The sequence below is a fragment of the Vanessa cardui genome, chromosome 29 (genome assembly GCF_905220365.1).
Source record: "Vanessa cardui chromosome 29, ilVanCard2.1, whole genome shotgun sequence".
Taxonomy (NCBI): domain Eukaryota; kingdom Metazoa; phylum Arthropoda; class Insecta; order Lepidoptera; family Nymphalidae; genus Vanessa; species Vanessa cardui.
The window spans coordinates 6,026,311-6,046,350 of record NC_061151.1 but is presented as its reverse complement, the minus strand read 5'-3'; the positions used below and the strand labels follow the sequence as shown (position 1 = coordinate 6,046,350).

Below are 20,040 nucleotides of genomic sequence, written 5' to 3'. Positions count from 1 at the left end.
GTCGAACATGGACAATATAGTAGAGAAACACTGGTAATTTTAGAAATTTATCAACGTCATCAATAAACAAATTCTGTAGAATATTTATAAGACTAAAAATATAATCAAACATCAAAATAAACTTTATTCAAGTAGGCTTTTACAAGCACTTTTGAATCGTCAGGCTACCACTGGTTCGGAAAGTAGATTCTACCGAGGAAACAACAACAACAGCCTGTAAATTCCCACTGCTGGGCTAAAGGCCTCCTCTCCCTTTGAGGAGAAGGTTTGGAACATATTCCACCACACTGTTCCAATGCGGGTTGGTTGAATACACATGTGGCAGAATTTCTATGAAATTTGTCACATGCAGGTTTCCTCACGATGTTTTCCTTCACCGCTGAGCACGAGATGAGTTATAAAGACAAATTAAGCACATGAATCAGCTGTGCTTGCCTGGGTTTGAACCCGCAATCATCAGAATACCGGCAAGAAACTCAGTAATTACTCTTGTTATGTGTATTGTAGTATTTTGAATAATGATTACAAAAACCTAGGTGAGTATAACCTGCCGTAGAGTTTTAAAATTCATAGACGGTATCTAGGATTTTATTTATATCTATAGACTAGATTGACACGGTCTTGTGCAACCTTATCGCAGATTTACGAGCTTCGCCTCCAAATCAACTTTCTTAAACACATTCACGCGATTCGAGACCTTATTGCCTTGTGATAAGGTGGTTGGTTTTTGAGTTTTTAATACATGATGTACAAGCGAAATTGAACTCTAAGTTTATAGTGTTAAGTTTAAATTTGAATGTATTGTTGGTTTATGACAAATATTTCGTCTGGCGCCGAAAATTTAAAGCGACGTCGTACTTACGTGCTTAATATAATTTTTTTTTAAATAATTTAAGGTTGTTCATTTTTATTACATTGTATTGTATTACTAGCTATACGGCCCGGCTTCGCACGGGTTATTAAAGAATTGATCAAACATCTTTCAAATGATTTACCCAAAACTATCTTTCCTTACCAGCGCACCTGTTCCTCTCCTCTGGCGTGAAGGTGCTGCTTGTAGGTCATACTGGTCAGTATGACCTACAAGAAACAGTCTTTCCCGGACTGCATTACCACTTACCAACAGATGGAGAGGTTTTTTTATGGAATAGGTTGACGGATGAGCTTATTGGCCACCTGGTGGTTAGGGCCACCATCACCCATAGACAATGACGCTGTAAGAAATTATATTTAACTAAATTAATTAACTATTCCTTACATCGTCAATGTACCACCAACCTTGGGAACTAAGATGCTATGTCCCTTGTGCCTGTAGTTACACTGGCTCACTCACCCTTCAAACCGGAACACAACAATACTGCGTACTGTTGTTTAGCGGTAGAATATCTGATGAGTGGGTGGTACCTACCCAGACGGGCTTGCACAAAGCCCTAACACCTGTCTTCTCCATCGCACGTGTTATTGGCGAAATAATCTGTGCCTTTTTGGCACAAATAAAAGCCAAAAATATTCGTTAATACGTGTATTGTATTATTTTCATTAATTATAATATAAGATTGTCTGGAAGAGATGGCTAATTAGCCGTAAGTCCGTCCGTTGTACAACACTTTTAATTTACATTTTTTTTTTGTTTTTGTTTGTATGCAATAAAGTATAATTCATTTTATAATTGTTATACTCAAAATCGCTTATCAAATTCTGACATTTCACGCTCGTGTTCTGCGGTGAATTCCGAGTTTCTTGTTCTGGAATAAATCCACAAAAAAAAACATAATTTTTTACATATCGAAACTCGTTCGTCGATATATGTCAAGTGTGACCGCAGCATAACGCCTCGCTGACTTACTTCTTTATAAATTGTATAAATTAATAATTTTTCATGAAATATATACTTTAATTTGACCGCGTTACTGGATACTGTCGTGTGATTTTTGTTACGGAAAATTGAACTTTATTATCTAGGTAATTAGAGTGCGATTTATGAAATTAACTCGTACTGAAAATTTTGGAAAGTTTAATTAAAATTGTTTTGTAAATTAAGCGATCGTGTCACCATCTGGAATAGAATTTGCTGTTTTTATTTATTTTTCTTAAATTTAAAATATGTAAGTAGACTGCCTAACCGGTTGCCTTATAGCAACCCTGACGTTATTATAAAATAACCACCCCTTGCATGCAGAAATTTTTAACTTTGCCGTTCCGTAAATTCAAATCGTTTGTAAAAAATACATTGGTAGAAAAGGCATATTATTCGATACAAGATTTTATAGATGATAAAAAAGCGTGGAGTTAATACCTGTTTACTTCCAGGCAGGATATATTAATTTAAATAATTGTATTAAATAACATGACTGTATTTTTTTAACTACTGAGTTTCTTGGCGGTTCTTCTCGGTAGAATCTACTTTCCGAACCGGTGGTAGCTTCCCTTAATTGTTAGAAAGAAAGAAAGATTTTTTTTAATTGTAAGCATCGTTTTGAGACATCAGTGACATAAACAAAACAACAAAAAAAAAACAAAAACCTAAAATAACAATACAATTAAATAATATCTAAGAAAGATTATAAAAAGAGGCATAAATAAATAAAAACAAAATGCTGCCTACACAGCAGTACGATGCCACAAAAAGGAAAATCAGTCAGCATTTGCTGTCGTCCTAGGAATTTCATTCACAGAAAAAAAAAGAATAACAATAAAAAAAAAATTAACGATTGTGAAATTCGCAAAGACGGCAGCACTGATTTCCAGTGATCACCTTATTTCCGTACGTCAAGTGAACGACATTGACAATAGTCTACTATTATATCGTGTTAAAATCAAATAAAAAAATAAAATAAAAACATAACAGAAATAAAAACAAGTCTAGGATAGTAGGATACTTTTAAATGACGATTTAAAAGTGCTTGTAAAAGCCCACATGAATAAAGTATATTTTGATTTTTCTTTTAATCGAACCCGGGACGTCGGGCATACCCATGAAATCCGGTGTACATACTACTCTACCATGCAGGTCGTCAATGTTGAGGAATTAGTTCTTGCGATGGTTTTTTTGTCATATTCTGATGTCACCATCACTGATAAACATTGAGAGTTCTAATTATAAATATTGTAATCGTCATCATTAAACCGACTGTAATATCGAAATAAAAAACAGTCTTCATCAGCCCCTTGTTAGTCCAATCTGCCCCAGGCGACACTTTCAGGTACAAGAGTGAAAAGTCCGTAAAAAAAAACATTCCTTTTATGTTTCACAAAGCGCTTAGGCACGCGTTTCTATCGATTACTAGTAGCCGCCCCCGGCTTCGCGATTTAGGGGTAAAAAGTAGCCCATGACCTTTCTTTGAGTTGAAGTTATCTTCATACCAAATTTCATCAAATTCGGTTCCGCAGTTTTGAAAGACCGACATACAGAGTTACTATAACATTTAAAATATTAATATAGATTTCTATGGATTTGAAAATTTTACTATTTGTATTCTTATTCTGGTAGAGAGTATGCGCCAAAAATTTCTGCCCCGTTTCGCAAATCCGGGGCAGTATTTTATACGCTAGATAAATTAAATTTAAAGCTGCGACCATATTATGGTGCTTGTGTACTATAATATATTCTGTGTAAACTGTGTGTGCAAACACAGATGACCTCATAATTCCCTCACAGTATGACTTACTTGGTGACAACACGACTGATGAAACCAGTAAAACTAATTGTTAAAATTGAAAAAGAAAAGGGGGTAAATTTATTTGGCCTATTCTTTTTCAACGACAACAGCTTTTAAATTTCCCACTGCTGGGTTACGGCGTCCTCTCCCTTTGTGGAGAAGGTTTGGAACACCACACTGTTCCAATGCGGGTTGGTGGAATACAAATGTGGCAGAATTTCCATGATTTTGGCAACTTGCAGGTTTCCTCACGATGTTTTTCTTCACCGTCGAGTACGTGATGAATCATAAACACAAATTAAGCACATATATATAGTGGTACTTGCCTGGGTTTGAACCCGCAATCATTGGTTAAGATGCACGCGTTCTAACCACTGGGCCATCTCAGCTCTACTAACTTATAGTATGACCAAACATATCTCTTATCAGTGTTTCCCAAAATAGCCCCCCATTTTCTGTCCTAATATGACCATATTGATAACAATGTTTACTCATATCTCATGATAATATATAAGCATCTTAAAACTTTAAGCTATAATATACAAATCTTTGTCAAACTGTTTAGCATACAAACATTCTCTCAACTTTTTTATGGTTTTGGGCAGCATCAGGGGCGTAGCTACCGCCGTATCTGCCGTATCAATTATACGGGGCCCCCGGGCCACGGGGCCCCCAACTAGCGTAAGCAAAAATTATTAAATCTTCCCAACTTCTTTTTTTATTTCACAAATGACAAAAGTAAAAAAAAAAAACAATTTCTCTTATTCCCGCGTAATGGTATCTACACACTGTGCGCGAGCGACGGGTGACGAGCGATATCTAATGAGGGCTCTGCTGCCGAAGCAAAGTTCTCATTGGACTCATTGTCCATAGAAGCAGAAACTTTAGAAAAACTAAAGTCATCATCAGCTATAAATAAATGGGAACATTCACTGCTATGCACCCATGGCCGTCGGCAGAGGTTTTTGGGGGTTCACCAGAAATTTTTTTGCTAAGTCAAGAGTGTGTATGTATTTAATTGAGAGAGTGGGTATGTATTTAATTTCAATTGTTTATAAATATTTTGGAAAAAGGTACAGACAGATAATTATGATGAATAAATATTTCTATTAATTTTATGCATTTTTTTGTGAGAAATCTTTACCCTTCCTAAGGGCCCCCAAACAAATTTTTATACGGGGCCCCGCTAAGGCACGCTACGCTTCTGGGCAGCATATAAAGATGGTGTTTTATAATCTATTTTTAACTTACTTCCCGATGAGTTAGAGTCTTGAAATTTTGAAAATAAATCGGGACTAAATGATTGATAATATAAGAAAATTAAAACATATAAAAGGTAAAATATGTGCATCCCGCTAGTCAGAAGTGATATGATACCTTAAAAAAACGTCTGCCTAACATTATTTTAATAGTAAATTCAGCTAGTGTATAATATTATTTTTAGTATATATTTATAACACAACATTTATCACTCAGCTACTAACATCCACTTCGCTTTTACTTCCAAACTTACTGTTAAAAACACAGTTTTATCAAATATCAACAATGGATACCACTGACTGTTTTGGATTATGACCATTGTTATCATAACAAATTTTTTTCAATTAAATTTTGGCGACTTCCTTGGTCCCGGAATCGATTCTCGGCCAAGTCGATTCAAAAAAAGTTCATTAGTTTTCTATGTTGTCTTGGGTTTGTGTATTTGAGTGTGTGTTGAGGTACCGTCGTTGTGATTTTCCACAACACAAATGCTTTAGCTAATTACATTGGGATCAGAGTGATGTATGTGATGTTATCCAATATTAAAAAAATATATAATTCAAGGTCAAAGACCTTTATTTACCTTTGCAATCTGTAAGAAGAAACTCGAAACTCACCTCAGAAATCAATACAAACGTGAAGTGTTATGTGATAACGATACAGACCATAAAATTAATGGGATACACGTGTCAAAATGGTGTATCATTGTAAGTCAGTTGTCAATATTTCACGAGTGAGATTCGATGTGAGTTCTTACAGAATCGCACTGCTGATACTGGAATAGGCTGATACTCAGTGTCCATTTATCTGATGATCAGATTTATGAAATATTTGACATATATACTTGAAAACAAAAGTTGCTATTAATTTATTTTTATACTAGTTGTCGTTCGCGGCTTCACTCGTGTTTCAGTGTGTTGGTTATCATGTGTCAGGCAAAATTAGCCTACGTCCTTTCTTGAAGTTCAAGTTCGCTTCATAGCAAATTTCATCAAATTCGGTTCAGCGGTTTGGTCGTGAAAGAACGACAGACAAACAGAGCTACTTTGCCATTTATAATATCATTATCATTACATAGTATAAAACAAAGTCGCTTAACGTTGTCTGACCCTATGTACGCTTAGATCTTTAATATTACGCAACTGATTTTGATGCTGTTTTTACAGTGATTCGAGAGAAAGGTTTTTGTATAATACATAGACAATATAGTAAAGAAACAAGAAAAAAATCTTTAATATATTTAGTATGAATATTGCAAGCGCGAAGCAAGGGTGGGAACGCTAGTTAATATATATAATATATATTAGTCTAGCACGAATACCCAGTAGCGAGTGTCAAGGCCATATGACGTCACACGGCGCACACACACACACACTATAGTTTATATCACTGACATAAGCGTAGTTTCATAGTGCATTACGTCATAACCTCTAAACGGATTTGAATGAAATTTAACGTTATACCAAGTTACGGGATCATCGTAGCTCACTGAGTTTTGTGAGCTAAATTCGTTCTTATTTCTCTTGTACTAGATGTGTGTTTGCTTTGAAGCTAAGTGGTACATTAAGCCTTTTTAATATTAAACAACAACAACAGCCTGTAAATTTCCCACTGCTGCCTCCTCTTCTCCTATTGAGGAGCAGGTTTTGGAACATATTCCATCACGCTGTTCCGATGCGGGTTGGTGGAATATGTATTCTATATGTTTCCTTACGATGTTTTCCTTCACCGCCGAGCACGAGATGAACTATAAACCCAAATTAAGCACATGAATATTCAGTGCTTGTCTGGGTTTGAACACGCAATCATCGGTTAAGATGCACGCGTTCTAACCACTGTACCATCACGGATTAATACTAACGGAAGTACGAAAAGCAGGCTTCTAATTTTAAAAAAATAGCATTCGAAATTTAATTTACTTAAAGTACACGAATATTAGATTTATACCAATTTAAACCGGTTAAATCTGGATAAAACCAACTTTACATTGTTAAGTTGGATCTACATGCCGAGAAGTGAAAGAAATGTAAGGAAAAGCATGTTTTGGTTAAAGTTATGTCTTATGTACCACTGGAGTACCCTTTCATGGCCTTAGCCCAGCGGTAAGAGTTTTACAGCTGGTTATTTTGATTATTTGATATAAATTGTTGTTATAAGAATAGTTCTCAAACTTGGAAATTTAAATCTCTATTGATATAAAAAAAAATCTTATAAATTGTAATTTCCCCCCCCCCCCAATTATCAAGGAGTAATTAGTTTGAATTAAAAAAAAATGCAATTGCTTCAATCTTGAAACTGGAAAACATGGATTTGTATACAATAAACTATTTAAAAAAAAAAAACTAAATTTTAAATTTCGAATTTATTTGTAACGTTCTAAAACACGCTCGTGTCTATAAAACAAACAATCCACATATTAAATTAAACGAAACATTCATTAATCAAAAGACGACCCTACCTCATCGCCCTTCACGGAAAAAATAAAAAAAAAACTTAAAAATGTGTCCAATCCTTGTAACCTTTAAATGGATAGATGAATTAGAAAGGGACGCATGTATATGTTAGAGAGAGAGCGCCCCCCTTACTCTATATTTTTATTGTTATAGCGTAGGGCGGGGAGATTTCGTCTATTTTTATGTTTTATATGTAAGTATGTATATGCTAACACGTTTCTCGTTTAAAATATACTTCTTCTATGGTTTAAAATAAATTAATTTAATTATTTTATTTACAGATAAACAAAACATTATTTGGCTGTATGGGTGTGTGCATTGGTAAGTTTTTTTTCTAGTTAAAAAGTTGCCTTAATATTAAATACGTGCTATGAATATTTATTTGTAATTCCTATTACTTCGATCTAGGTCGTAAGTAGATATCCCGCTGTGCCTCAGACGGTAAGGCTGTAACGATTTTATTACGAATCAATAATAATTAATAAGTAATTAAAGGTAATATCTAACTAAATCCGGATTAAACCGGTTCGATTAAGTTCTTAGGAATAAATCCTAATTGTTCTGGTTACAACAACCGGTTTAATCTGAATTATTAACCGGATTTTACTTGTTATAAACTAAGTAATTCTGTTGTTAACATAACCTCATTTTGTTTGGTCAGTTACACTGGCTCACTGGTCATCTCCAATGAGTTGTACAGAAGAGAATGTATAAACAAATATTTTTACAGTAATTATTTGAATAATTATTTTAGGAATTACCATGATATGGTATCCCGAAAGAAATTGGAGACATCGATTTCACATGGTGGTAGGGCTTTGTTCAAGCCCGCCTGGGTAGGTACCACCCACTCATCAGTTATTCTACCGCCGAATAACAGTACTCAGTATTGTTGTGTTCCGGTTTGAAGGACGAGTGAGCCAGTGCAACTACAGGCACAAGGGACATAACATCTTAGTTCCTAGGCTTGGTGGTGCATTGACGATGTATGTTCTTACAGAGTCATTGTCTATGGATGATCGTGATCACTTACCATCAGGTGGCCCATATGGTCGCCCGTCAAACTATATCATAAAAAAAATGGAATAATGAATTTTTTTTTTTTTGATACCAAGGTTGGTTTTGGTGTAAAATAATTGGATATTGTGTGTTTTCGTATTATTGTTATCTTAGATATTAGAAGGTAATTAAGATCGAAAATTAATTCTTTGAGATAATACTAATTTGATAGTAGAGCTTCGTGGAAGCGCAAGCGAGTAGGCCAATCCAAGTAGGCACCCAATCTTGTTTATTTTAATGGCATAAGTGGATGGTTATAAGGGCCAAGGATTTGTTGTGGTTCTTCCTGTTTGGCCATGGGTCAAGCACAGTAAGGGGCTCGAGGTATACCTCTTTGCCCGGGCTTGTCATCAAAGTGTCAATAAGTTTTGACCCAGTGTGTTAAGGTCTAATTCTTCTGATGATCAGTGGTCATTCCCATATCATTGTCACTGTATAAAACTTTAATTATTCCTTACATCACTATGTGCCATATTTGGTGAATCTTTAGTTACGGAATGACTCACCATTCACAGAATACAAATACTCTAGACTGTATGGTGCTGAGCCAGAAAAAATTGCACAGAGCGTTACTACCAAGTGAACTCATTCTCAAACATCATCATCATCAGCCCGTTTTTGTCCTGATGGACATAGGTGCCACCCAGTGCACGCCACTGTGGTCTTTCTCCGGCTACTCGCATCCAGCTCCTGCCTGCCGCCTTGCGTATATCGTCACTCCACCGTGCCCGAGGACGTCCTACACTACGTTTGCCGAGACGCGGTCTCCACTCTAGAACGCGTTTTCCCCAACGTTTGTCGGTTCTGCGACAAATATGACCAGCCCACTGCCACTTCAGCTTAATAATCCGGTGGGCTATGCTGATGGCTTTGGTTCTTTTCAATTCTCAAGATATAGCCAAACCCTTCTCTCCTTTCTCTCTCACCCAGAAAACCTTCCATAAAATACCGATACCAATTTTCCTCCATATATTCCTGAAACTCATTCTAATTTCCCTCATCGCACATGTGCCACAGATAACGCTATCTTATCACTGGCTGCGGTAATCGTGTGTAATTCTGCGCTAATTTCATAGGACGCCATGTTCGAAGCTAAAACGGTGACGTCACACGCGTCACTAGAGATCAAAGCGTGGTTTATACAAACTGATCATTTGGAATCTGTTGGGGTAAATCAAATCAAAATACCCTTTATAGTACACCAATAAATAAATGATTTAAACACGATTGAGAAAGATGCACAAGAGGCGACCTTATCGCTAAAATCTCTTCCAGCAGCCTTAAGGTAGAGGAGAGAAACAGATATAGAAAGAGTGTACAAAACAGATATAATCATAATAAATAATTATATATGTATGAGTACGTAGATTGATTTTTTAAATTTAATTTTGCAACATACATGGGATCACTGTTGCCCGTGCCTTTATTAACATTTTACTTTATTATATTTTGGCGTTTTATCTATATTGTATAATTAATATTATAAATGTGACATTAACTCTGTCGATCTTTCACGGCCAAACTGATGAACCGAATTTCATGAAATTCAGTATGAAGATAATTGAAACTCCAAGGGACGGGAAGGGAATAGGCTTTTTTGCCCAATATATGACATAATATAACACCCTAAAAGGCGAGCTAATCTGAGGGCGACTGCTAGTATTTTATATTTTTACTGAACATTAGAAGAACATCAGCAGATTTTATTATATATTATAGATTATGTATATATTATTTTAAAATATTGTAAGTGTGGGCCACGTCTCCCAGGAAGACGACAATAATGATTTCCAGCGAAGATCTGCTGATGTTTAGTATAAAATATAAAACGCCAAAATGTTTAAAATAAAATGTAAAAAAAGGGCACGGGCATCTGCGAGCCTGTGGATTTAGTAAATTGAATAAAAAAAAAGAACATCAGCAGATCTACGCTGGACTTAGAGCTAGTTTAATTGATTATCATATGTAATAAAAAGGGAAAGTGTTATGTACAAATACATTTGGGTATGTTTTTTAACAAAAATGAAAATTAGTGATTTTGGAACAAGTTGCTCTGACTGATTTCTGCCACGAGAGCCAAATAAGCCCAGTCAACACAGGATAATAGTGCACAAGTATGCGTGCTAATTCAGATGTACCCTCTATGCCCTCAGTCTTATGATTTGGCAGTTAGGCAAAGACCAATAACCAATCCAATTCCTATAACTGTACGTGATTAAAATATGACCAGGAATAAATGCTGTACCACTGGATTTGGCAACATGCTTTGCGTTTATATTCTAAGAAGTCAGGCAAGAAAGTGATTCCAAAAACACTAAAACAACAAGAAGCACAAACATAGCTTCTATTATCAATCAATCAATCAAAATATACTTGATTCAAATAGGCTTTTACAAGCACTTTTGAATCGTCATTTAACAACTATATTAAATGAAGCCACCACCGGTTAGGACAGTAAATTCTACCGGCAAGAAAATCAATAGTTACTCTTTTTCAACATTTAAAAATACAGTCATATTAGTTAATTACAATTATATATGTATGTAATTAATCCTGCCTGGAAGTCAACAGGTATTAATTCCACGCTTTTTTATCGTCTGCATAATCTTGTATTGAATAATTTGCCTTCTTAAAGAATGTGTTTTTAACAAATGATTTGAATTTATGAAACGGCAAAGTTAAAAATGTCTGTGGATACCTTGCCCCAAGAAGATTTATTGACTCGTCAATTTAACGACATCCAGATAAGATCTTATACAGAGGGTCTTGGGTTGAATGCCTGGACTGGACAGATATTGGACTGCAAGATGGGGTTATTCTAACAAGGAATTTGAACACATCCGTGCCCCAGAAAGCACGTAAAGTTTTCTGCCTCTTTAGTCGACTATCTTTAGCATTTTTATCGGACGTGCAAATGGTACTAGTTGTAAGTGGTTACCCCGGTTATAAACATTGCTGCTGTAACATAAATTAACCATTTCTTACACGACCAATGCGTTCCAACCTTGGGAACTGAGATAAGGTAGCAATGTTGACGTGAATTTTCTAGAGACTCTATTCTAACTATTTTTAAGTCTACATTGTTGTGTTAATAAAAAAAAATGTGAAATACTTTTTCTACTTCAAATGTCACCAAAAACAGTTCAGTATTTTACTTGTGATATTAAAATACACACGTCAATATAAAAATCGATATCGGTGTGTCTGAGATTGCCACATTGTTGGTACACCATTAAAGTAAGCAAGTATAGTACGACACAACTTAGATGTCGCATCGGCAAAATTCGTAAAACCGATCACATCCGAATTGAGTACGCTATCCCAAATTATCAATATTTATTTCTCATGCGAATATGATCTTTGCATAAACGTAATAACTTGTAATTTCATACGGCGTAATATATTCGTCAATTTGACACGTCGATTTACATGCACTTGCTTTCTTTGACGCGAGAATCTATAGCCACGAATAGTGTCGAGTGGCGCGATAGGGAGCTATTTCTATTGCTTGTGTAAATCGGCAGTAATCGGTTTTATTTTCATTCCATTGCATTTTCCGATGCTACATCTAATTTGTGTCGTACTATATGTATTTTACATCATGTATTTTATTTGTATTTACTTGTTGGATCTAGTTGTTAGATGGCGTAACTCATCAACTTATATATATTTAAATTAAGCCCCATGACATTTGCTATACCCATAAACGACATAAAAATGTCTAATGTATGTGACTTTCTAAAATATCATTACTTAGTATAAAACAAAGTCGCTTACCCCAGTCTGTCCCTATGTATGCTTAGATCTTTAGAATTACGCAACGGATTTTGATGCGGTTTTTTTAATAGATAGAGTGATTCGACAGCTAGGTTTTTGAATACATGGACAATAAAGTGAAGAAACACTGATAATTTTACCAGTTTCTAATGTGATGTTGTAAATATACAAAGTGTAGCATGTTTAGTATCAGTATTGCACCCGTGCAAAGCAGGGGTGGTACTTGTATTACATAAAAAATGACCTTAAGCGAACATCAGAAGTGAATACTTGTAGAGTTATAAAACTTAAATCAAAATAAAACGATCCCAAAAATAAGATCAAGTTCTAAAAGGCTAATAACGAGTTCATAACTTACAAAAAGGCTTAAAAAGAGGGCCAGTTGAAGGGCCTAAGCTAATGCCCCCTAAGGCCAATGAACTTGCATCTCGGTTTGCTGTTACTTGATGCAAATAAATGCCAAGTAATGGCAAATTATGAACATGCCAATTATGTAACGGTATTGCAAGGATGTTTGTGCATGTGGGTCAATTTTTTTTAAACCAGTTACAATGTATCGATTTGGTTGTGATTTTGTACAGCTGAGCCGAGATGGCCCAGTGGTTAGAACGCGTGCATCTTAACCGATGATTGCGGGTTCAAACCCAGGCAAGCACCACTATGTATATGTGCTTAATTTGAGTTTATAATTCATCTAGTGTGTGGTGAAGGAAAACATCGCGAGGAAACCTGCATGTGTCTAATTTCATCGAAATTCTGCCACATCTGCATTCCACCAACCAGCATTGGAACAGCGTGGTGGAATATGTTCCAAAACCTGTCCTTAGTGGGAGAGGAGGCCTTACCCCAGCAGTGGGAAATTTACATTTAATTTTTTCTTTTTATATTATAAATGCGATAGTAACTTTGTCTGTCTGTTGTCCTTTCAAGGTTGAGCTACTGAATCGAATTTGATGAAATTTGAAATGAAGCAAGATTGAACTTTAAGGTCACCTGCTATTATGACCAACCCCTAACGAGCGGAGCCACGCGACGGTCTATACATATAATAAAATTAGAGTGTCTGTCTGTAATCTTGAAAAAAAAGTATTTTGTGTATGTATGGTATACACAGTACATATATACCAAAATAACTATACCTGAAAATTTTGTCTGTCTGTTTGTTCCGGCTTATAAAACTGCTGGATCGATTTTGACGGGACTTTCGCTGAAAGATAGCTGATGTAATAAGAACATAAGTTATTCAAAAAAATACTTGAAATATTTAAATTAAATTAAAATTTTATTTAATTTCAGAATAAAGATTTAATTTTAACATTTTAAATGATCCCTATAGTTTAGACTTTGACCAGATATAAGTTTAAAAAAATAATTACGTGTTTTTATTATCTGTGTTTGAATAATTTTAATAAAAATGTCAAATGTATTTTTTTAAATATATGTCTATCAAAATATAGGACATATAACAATTTTTATTACTAATTACGCTAAACATTAAACTATTTATAATATTTTAGTTAATCGTCTCTCCAAAAATTGAATCACAATGTAAGTATAAACTACCAAAATGTAGAGCTATGTCAAAATTGATCTAATTTCTTAGAACGACAGTTTTTTTTTTAATTTGATTAAATTTAAATAATATTGCCATCAAAAAATAACTGTATGAATTCTTAGTTAAAGAAAATTAAAAATATTAAATGAAATTAAATTTTTTAAGTAATTAATTGTATGATTTATACTTAATTTAATTTTCTTTTTCATGTATGTACAAAATAATTTATGTTATTGTTTATATAATGACAATCTTCTTTTTTATGTTTTATGGGGATTTAAGATATTAAATCTTTAACACAACTTTAAGAGTACATTATAGATAGAGTCAAAATAAAAAAATAAAATTTTAGGTAAGTAAGCAAAAACTAATAAAAGATTGTTGACACGAGTAATATAGTAAAACAATTAAAAAAAATCAAATGAAAATGAAGGAGGAATTGCAAAAACATTAAAAAAAAATTTTTTTTTAATAAAACTTCTTGATGCTTGGTTGTCTGTCCGATTATAGTGTTAAGTGACTGTCATATTAATTTACTATCTGGACTATTTATAAGTAATAGTACCTACCTATAACATTACATCTAGGTCTATATATAATATAAATGCGAAGGTAACTCTGTCTGTTTATATCTTTTATTTCTTGATAAAATATGTTATGACGCAAGCTTTGACTCTACCTGCACTATAACGCAAGTAAAACCGCGAGTGACAACTAGTATCTTATAAATTGAAAAAAAAAAACTATCGTCTGAAAATAGCTTTATTTTTTAAACTGTAGTCACCACTACCTTTGCCAATGTTTTATTCAATGAAATAAAAAAAAAGTAACAGCATTAAAGTTCTTTGAAAATCGAATGATTATATGCCTGGTTCCAATGTGAGATTTTTTTTTAAATATGTTATTGCTAACGCCTAATTTTTAGTTTTTAATTTAAAAAAATCTAAAATATTTTATAATATGTTTTCATTAAAAGTAATCCTTTAAAAAAACATAGATTACTTAATAAAATAAATACATGACATCATTTGTATAAAAAATAATAAAAAAGATAATTTCGTTCGAAAATCAAATTCGAAACGGAGAAAGAGTTTTTAAAACACGCTGAGGTCGACCGGCGCGAACGCACCGTTATAATATCTAAAGACGGAGAGCTGAACTATACCCTTCTCACTCCATCGCACCGCCTCCCGCCTACTCGGAGGTGCGGGCGTACTGTATAGATGCATCTTGATACTTTATCATTTGATAAACATAAATTAATTCCCTTAATTCTCAAGTAATGACGTCTGCTATAAATGTTGCTCAAATTTGTTCTAAAAAGAAAGCTACTGAAAATTATATTTCGAATTAAATTACCCACGTGATTTCCGTCATACAATACTAATAAAAGTTATTTTTTCCAAAAAATATAATGTATATCAAAATGATGTTATTAGTTAATATCTTATTTTTTATTTAAACGCCTTTGTCTGTATATATCGTTGTATTATAATGAGATTAAGTATTATTAGCTCTGAGTAATTAAGATATATCGAGATGACGACATACTCATTGAAGAGAACACAGCACAGCTTGCAGTCCTGTCTAAAATTAAACACCTCATTGAGTACATAGTTTATAGCACTTACACTTTTGGTAATTTACTTTTCAACATATATATTATACATGACTATGTTAGCTGGTTATGAAACTGTCTAGTACAATAATCTTGTCAGATTAGCTCCTTGAATCTAGAACAGGGAATATTTTATCAGGATATATATTAAATTCATTTGAGATTAAATTAAGTTTTACTATCATAACATAACCAGGCAAATTTATGTATTTTAAAGTAGGAATAAATATAAAAAAATTAACTCAATATCTTCCCAGCGCACAGCCATTCAAAGTATTTAACTGTGACAAGATTTTATTGCAACGGTCGTAATAATAAATGTATATGTTCTTGGCATTTAGTCGCCCCTGTCTGTGCAGTCGTTAATATCACGCGAACACAATGGTTCAACCTTGACCATATTTAAAAATACCTGTTTCCGTGCACTGGAGTTACTTTTCTTAATTCCAATTCACTGTGGAATAATGATGAGCGAAATGAATCGAGGAATCGTCAGATACATGCATCTGAACGTAGCCCCGATTAGCATATTCCTGGGCTACTAAATTTATGCACGCTATGCTAGGTAAAACGCCCCTTTAAACAGACAATATAGCAGTTAATATATGCTATTTACAATTAGACTTATCACTGTCGTCGGCTCACGTACATATTGACGCACTTATACATTTATTAAGCTTATAGAATCATCGTTGAAAACTGGTAACCTCATGTACGTACACCGTAAACCTAAGCCATTGTTAATTCAATCAAATAACGATTTTAACTTTTCAATGATGCAACGTGATGACACTCTTAATATGCTTTTAGTCTAATTCGTAACAAATAAACAAAAATTGTACTACAATACAACAAAAAAGGATAAAATTTTCCCCCTAAATGTTAAGGATTCCCTCCATTCTCCGAAGAATGTTGTATATACCGAGAAACGCCTAAAGCAAAAAGCTTATCGTAAGCCATTACCATATTTAAACCTTACGTTTGAACTCCCGTCATACAACCGGCGACACGAGTTATAAATTAGTCTTTAACTGGATAGATATTAGGTCTATATCTTAGTGTTCAATGTGTCGTCTGTACGGTCTAGACCTCTAATTGAATGATGCAGAGCTATAAATAGCCGTGTATAAATAGACGTTTGTTGCTAGGCAGCGCGTTGCATACCGCGATAGCTACACTGCATGTTCTACATGTTTCAACGTTGTTGGGACGTAATTATGTGGCAAGGTTAAGTTAATTATGAGTGCTGTATTAACTATGTACATTTAATACGTCCAAGAAATAAGGCTTACATTGTTTTATAAAGAAATTATTGCAAAAATGTATTTTTATATTCGGAAATTTGTAAATATTTGAATATGTAAATTCGTAGTTGATTTTTCAGTGTTATTTTGTTTTTATAACATATATGAAACAATTATTATAAAGTAGCAACATTTATTCAATGAAATCTGTGAAAAAAATATCTTTAAAACAGCATAACCCGATGACCTAAAAATGCTCACAAGTATTGATTTATTCGTATGTAAGAAACCTTGGCAATTGTCTGCGTCTACAGTCACAGTCTGCTGCACGCTTTCATAACCCTTCTCATTGGGGAACATTCCCCTGGTATCAATACATCATTTTGAGAAATTATCGCAAATACATATTAACATCTTGACAAAATTAAACAGTTAACAAAAAAAAAAACATAAAACCAAAACGATTCAATAAAAAAAAAAAAAAAATCTCAAGTACCAAGACCGCGTGCGTCGCGCTATATTGATCGAAATTCAAGTTCGGAGCAAAAAGTGGACCGCGCCGCTCTCGCTCCCACACGCGCCGTTCTTGTGAGTGCGAAGGAGACAGGTATACGCGTCGCCCGCGCCCACGTAAGGAGGTGCATTGAACTCTTTAATTTGAGGCCGAACGCCGGGACAGACAGCCGTCTCGCTCGCCGGGGCTTTGAACTGCTATTCAGAAGTACTGTTTAATATAAAATAGTTTTGTCTTTGTCACGAAGCGACGGACTTTCTTTTCAGACATTTGACGGTTTTTTTTAGTTGAGTTTTAAGTTAGTGAGTGATTTCATTATGGAGATCGGGTGAGTTACAGTGTACTGTATAGTTTTTCATTTATTTGTATATTATTTACGAAAAAACAATTGTTGTAATCTCTTATTGGGATTTTGATGGATTTTTTCGAAATTTGAAAATCGAATTAACGAAAATGGCGTTTCGTTTCGGGAATTTTCGTCGAAATTCGATAAGATTGTTTGTTAATCGTTTTTAATTAACAATTATAGGTTCGATTCTAGTATTTAGGTTACCTAGCGACAGATTTCATAACACCACGTGGATCCTTTGAATTCAAACGATGTATTTTTATTAAATTTTTCAAATAACATTCCAGTATGTAATGCACAAGGGATGTAACATCTTTGTCAAGGAAGCAAATTATTTTCAATTAAAAAAATCTACTAAAATTAATAATTGGATGTAATTAAAGAATTAACCCTTAGAAATAGTTACTAAGGGTGTAATGTCAGTGAAAACCCTGATCAGTAAATTTCAAAGGCAAGTATTGTTTGAAAAATCATTTATAATATTCAAATCAACTTTTGTAAGTAATTACATGATCAAGAGTTATGATTATCCAATGTAGATTCTTATTAAGAACCGGCAAGAAACTCTGTAGTTTCTGTAATAATTCAAATTCAATCAATATTCCATAACACAAGTGCTTTAGCTAACATTGGGATCAGAGTAATGTACCTATGTAATTTGATGTTGTCTCATATAGTTATATTAAGGTATTAATTGATCATTAATTGTTATTTTGAATATACTAGCTTTCCTTTTCTTGTCTTTCGAACGCAGCTTCACCCGTTAAGATACAAAAAAAGTATCCTTTATTTCCTTTTAGTTCAAACTTTATACGAAATATTAATAACTTAAAATTAATTCTTAATCTGTGAAATTGTAACAGACAGACATACCGTCACACTTATATTATTAGCACAGACAATATGTTTGATTATATATAGTTATATTGTACTATAAATAAATATATGTTTTGCTAAAAAGTAGATGCAAGTAGCGCCATCTAGTAACGAGTTACAGAAACATCGCTTGTATGAAAACCTCCGTAAAAAATACCTAGAAGCAATTTTCATATTAATCGATTAGGTACAGTCTCAAAGAGATATACTAACATACAATGTTATCTATATAACTAATATTACACATTATATATTTCTTGGTGGTAGGGCTTTGTGCAAGCCCGTCTGGGTAGGTACCACCCACTCATGAGATATTCTACCGCCAAATAACAGTACTCAGTATTGCTGTGTTCCGGTCTGAAGGGTGAGTGAGCCAGTGTAACTACAGGCACAAGGGACATAGCATCTTAGTTCCCAAGGTTGGTGGAACATTGACGATGTAAGGAATTGTTATATTTCTTACAGCGTCATTGTCTATGGTGATAGTGACCACTTACCATCAGGTGGCCCATATGTTCGTCTTCCAACCTATATCATAAAAAAAATATATTAAAATTTATATGACGATTTGATTTTTACAAATATATTTAAAGTTATGAACTTTTAGTATTATGTTCTACTTCTAAGCAGCGATACTTCCTAATGTCATACCCGTTTGAAATCAAAATCAAAATCTTGGTGACTTACCATCACGTGGCAGATTTTTAAACCTACTAGTATTATTAAAAAAGTACGTAAATAGTACTTACTAGATACCGCTGTAGGGAGAGGGGTCTAACCTGTTTTTAATTAGAGTTTGTGCTATTTCTATTGCAAATTCCATTAAAATCGATATCGCCGTTTTTGTGCAATTGTGTAACAAACATATATAAGCCTACGTTACTCCATATTACATCAGTTATCTGCCAGTGAAAGTCCCGTCAAAATCGGTCCAGCCCTTTCAGAGTTTACCCATAACAAACAGACAGACAGACAGACCGACAAAAAATGTAAAACAATGTTATTTTGGTATATGTACCGTCTATATACATACATACACGCGTAGATACATACGCATTGAGTTAAAAATTAATTATTTGAATATTACAAACAGACAATCCAATTTTATTATATGTATAGATTTTCACATTTATAATATCTATTATAAAAAATAGTTACAGTATGATGTACTAGTAAAATCTCTGGCTTCGTCCGCTTCTAAACTTATATACAACCTCATTTGCATAGAAAAAAAAATAAAAAAAAACTTTTGCTACCTTGAACGTTCGTCCTTGAAAAGTCCAATGAAATAACATACAGACAGAAAAACATTCGCATTATTAATATTAGTAGAGGTTTAAAAATAATAATAATAATTCTCAAATGATTTATCATAATTGCGTTTCGACGCGAATGTTATACAGTAACTATTTATATATATTTAATGACTTAATGTCAACAATTCTTATGTAAATAGAGGTTAGCTTACATAATATATAATTTCAATTTTCATGTATGAAATAACATTCAAATCAAATCAAAATAAACTTTATTCAAGTGGGCTTTTACAAGCACTTTTGAATCGTCATTTTACAATTAAGTGAAGCTACCACCGGTTCGGAAAGTAGATTCTACCGAGAAGAACCGGCATGAAACATAGTAGTTACTATTTTTTAACATTAAGAAAATACAAAGTC

General features: G+C 33.8%; 1 long non-coding RNA gene across 1 annotated transcript in view; it reads left to right on the top strand.

The window, feature by feature from the left end:
• LOC124542034 overlaps positions 1-20,040 on the top strand; it is a 55,778-nt gene that overhangs the window by 8,871 nt on the left and 26,867 nt on the right. The window contains exon 2 of the long non-coding RNA XR_006967302.1: positions 7,654-7,693. This is a non-coding gene — a long non-coding RNA (uncharacterized LOC124542034). The remainder of the gene's footprint in view (positions 1-7,653; positions 7,694-20,040) is intronic.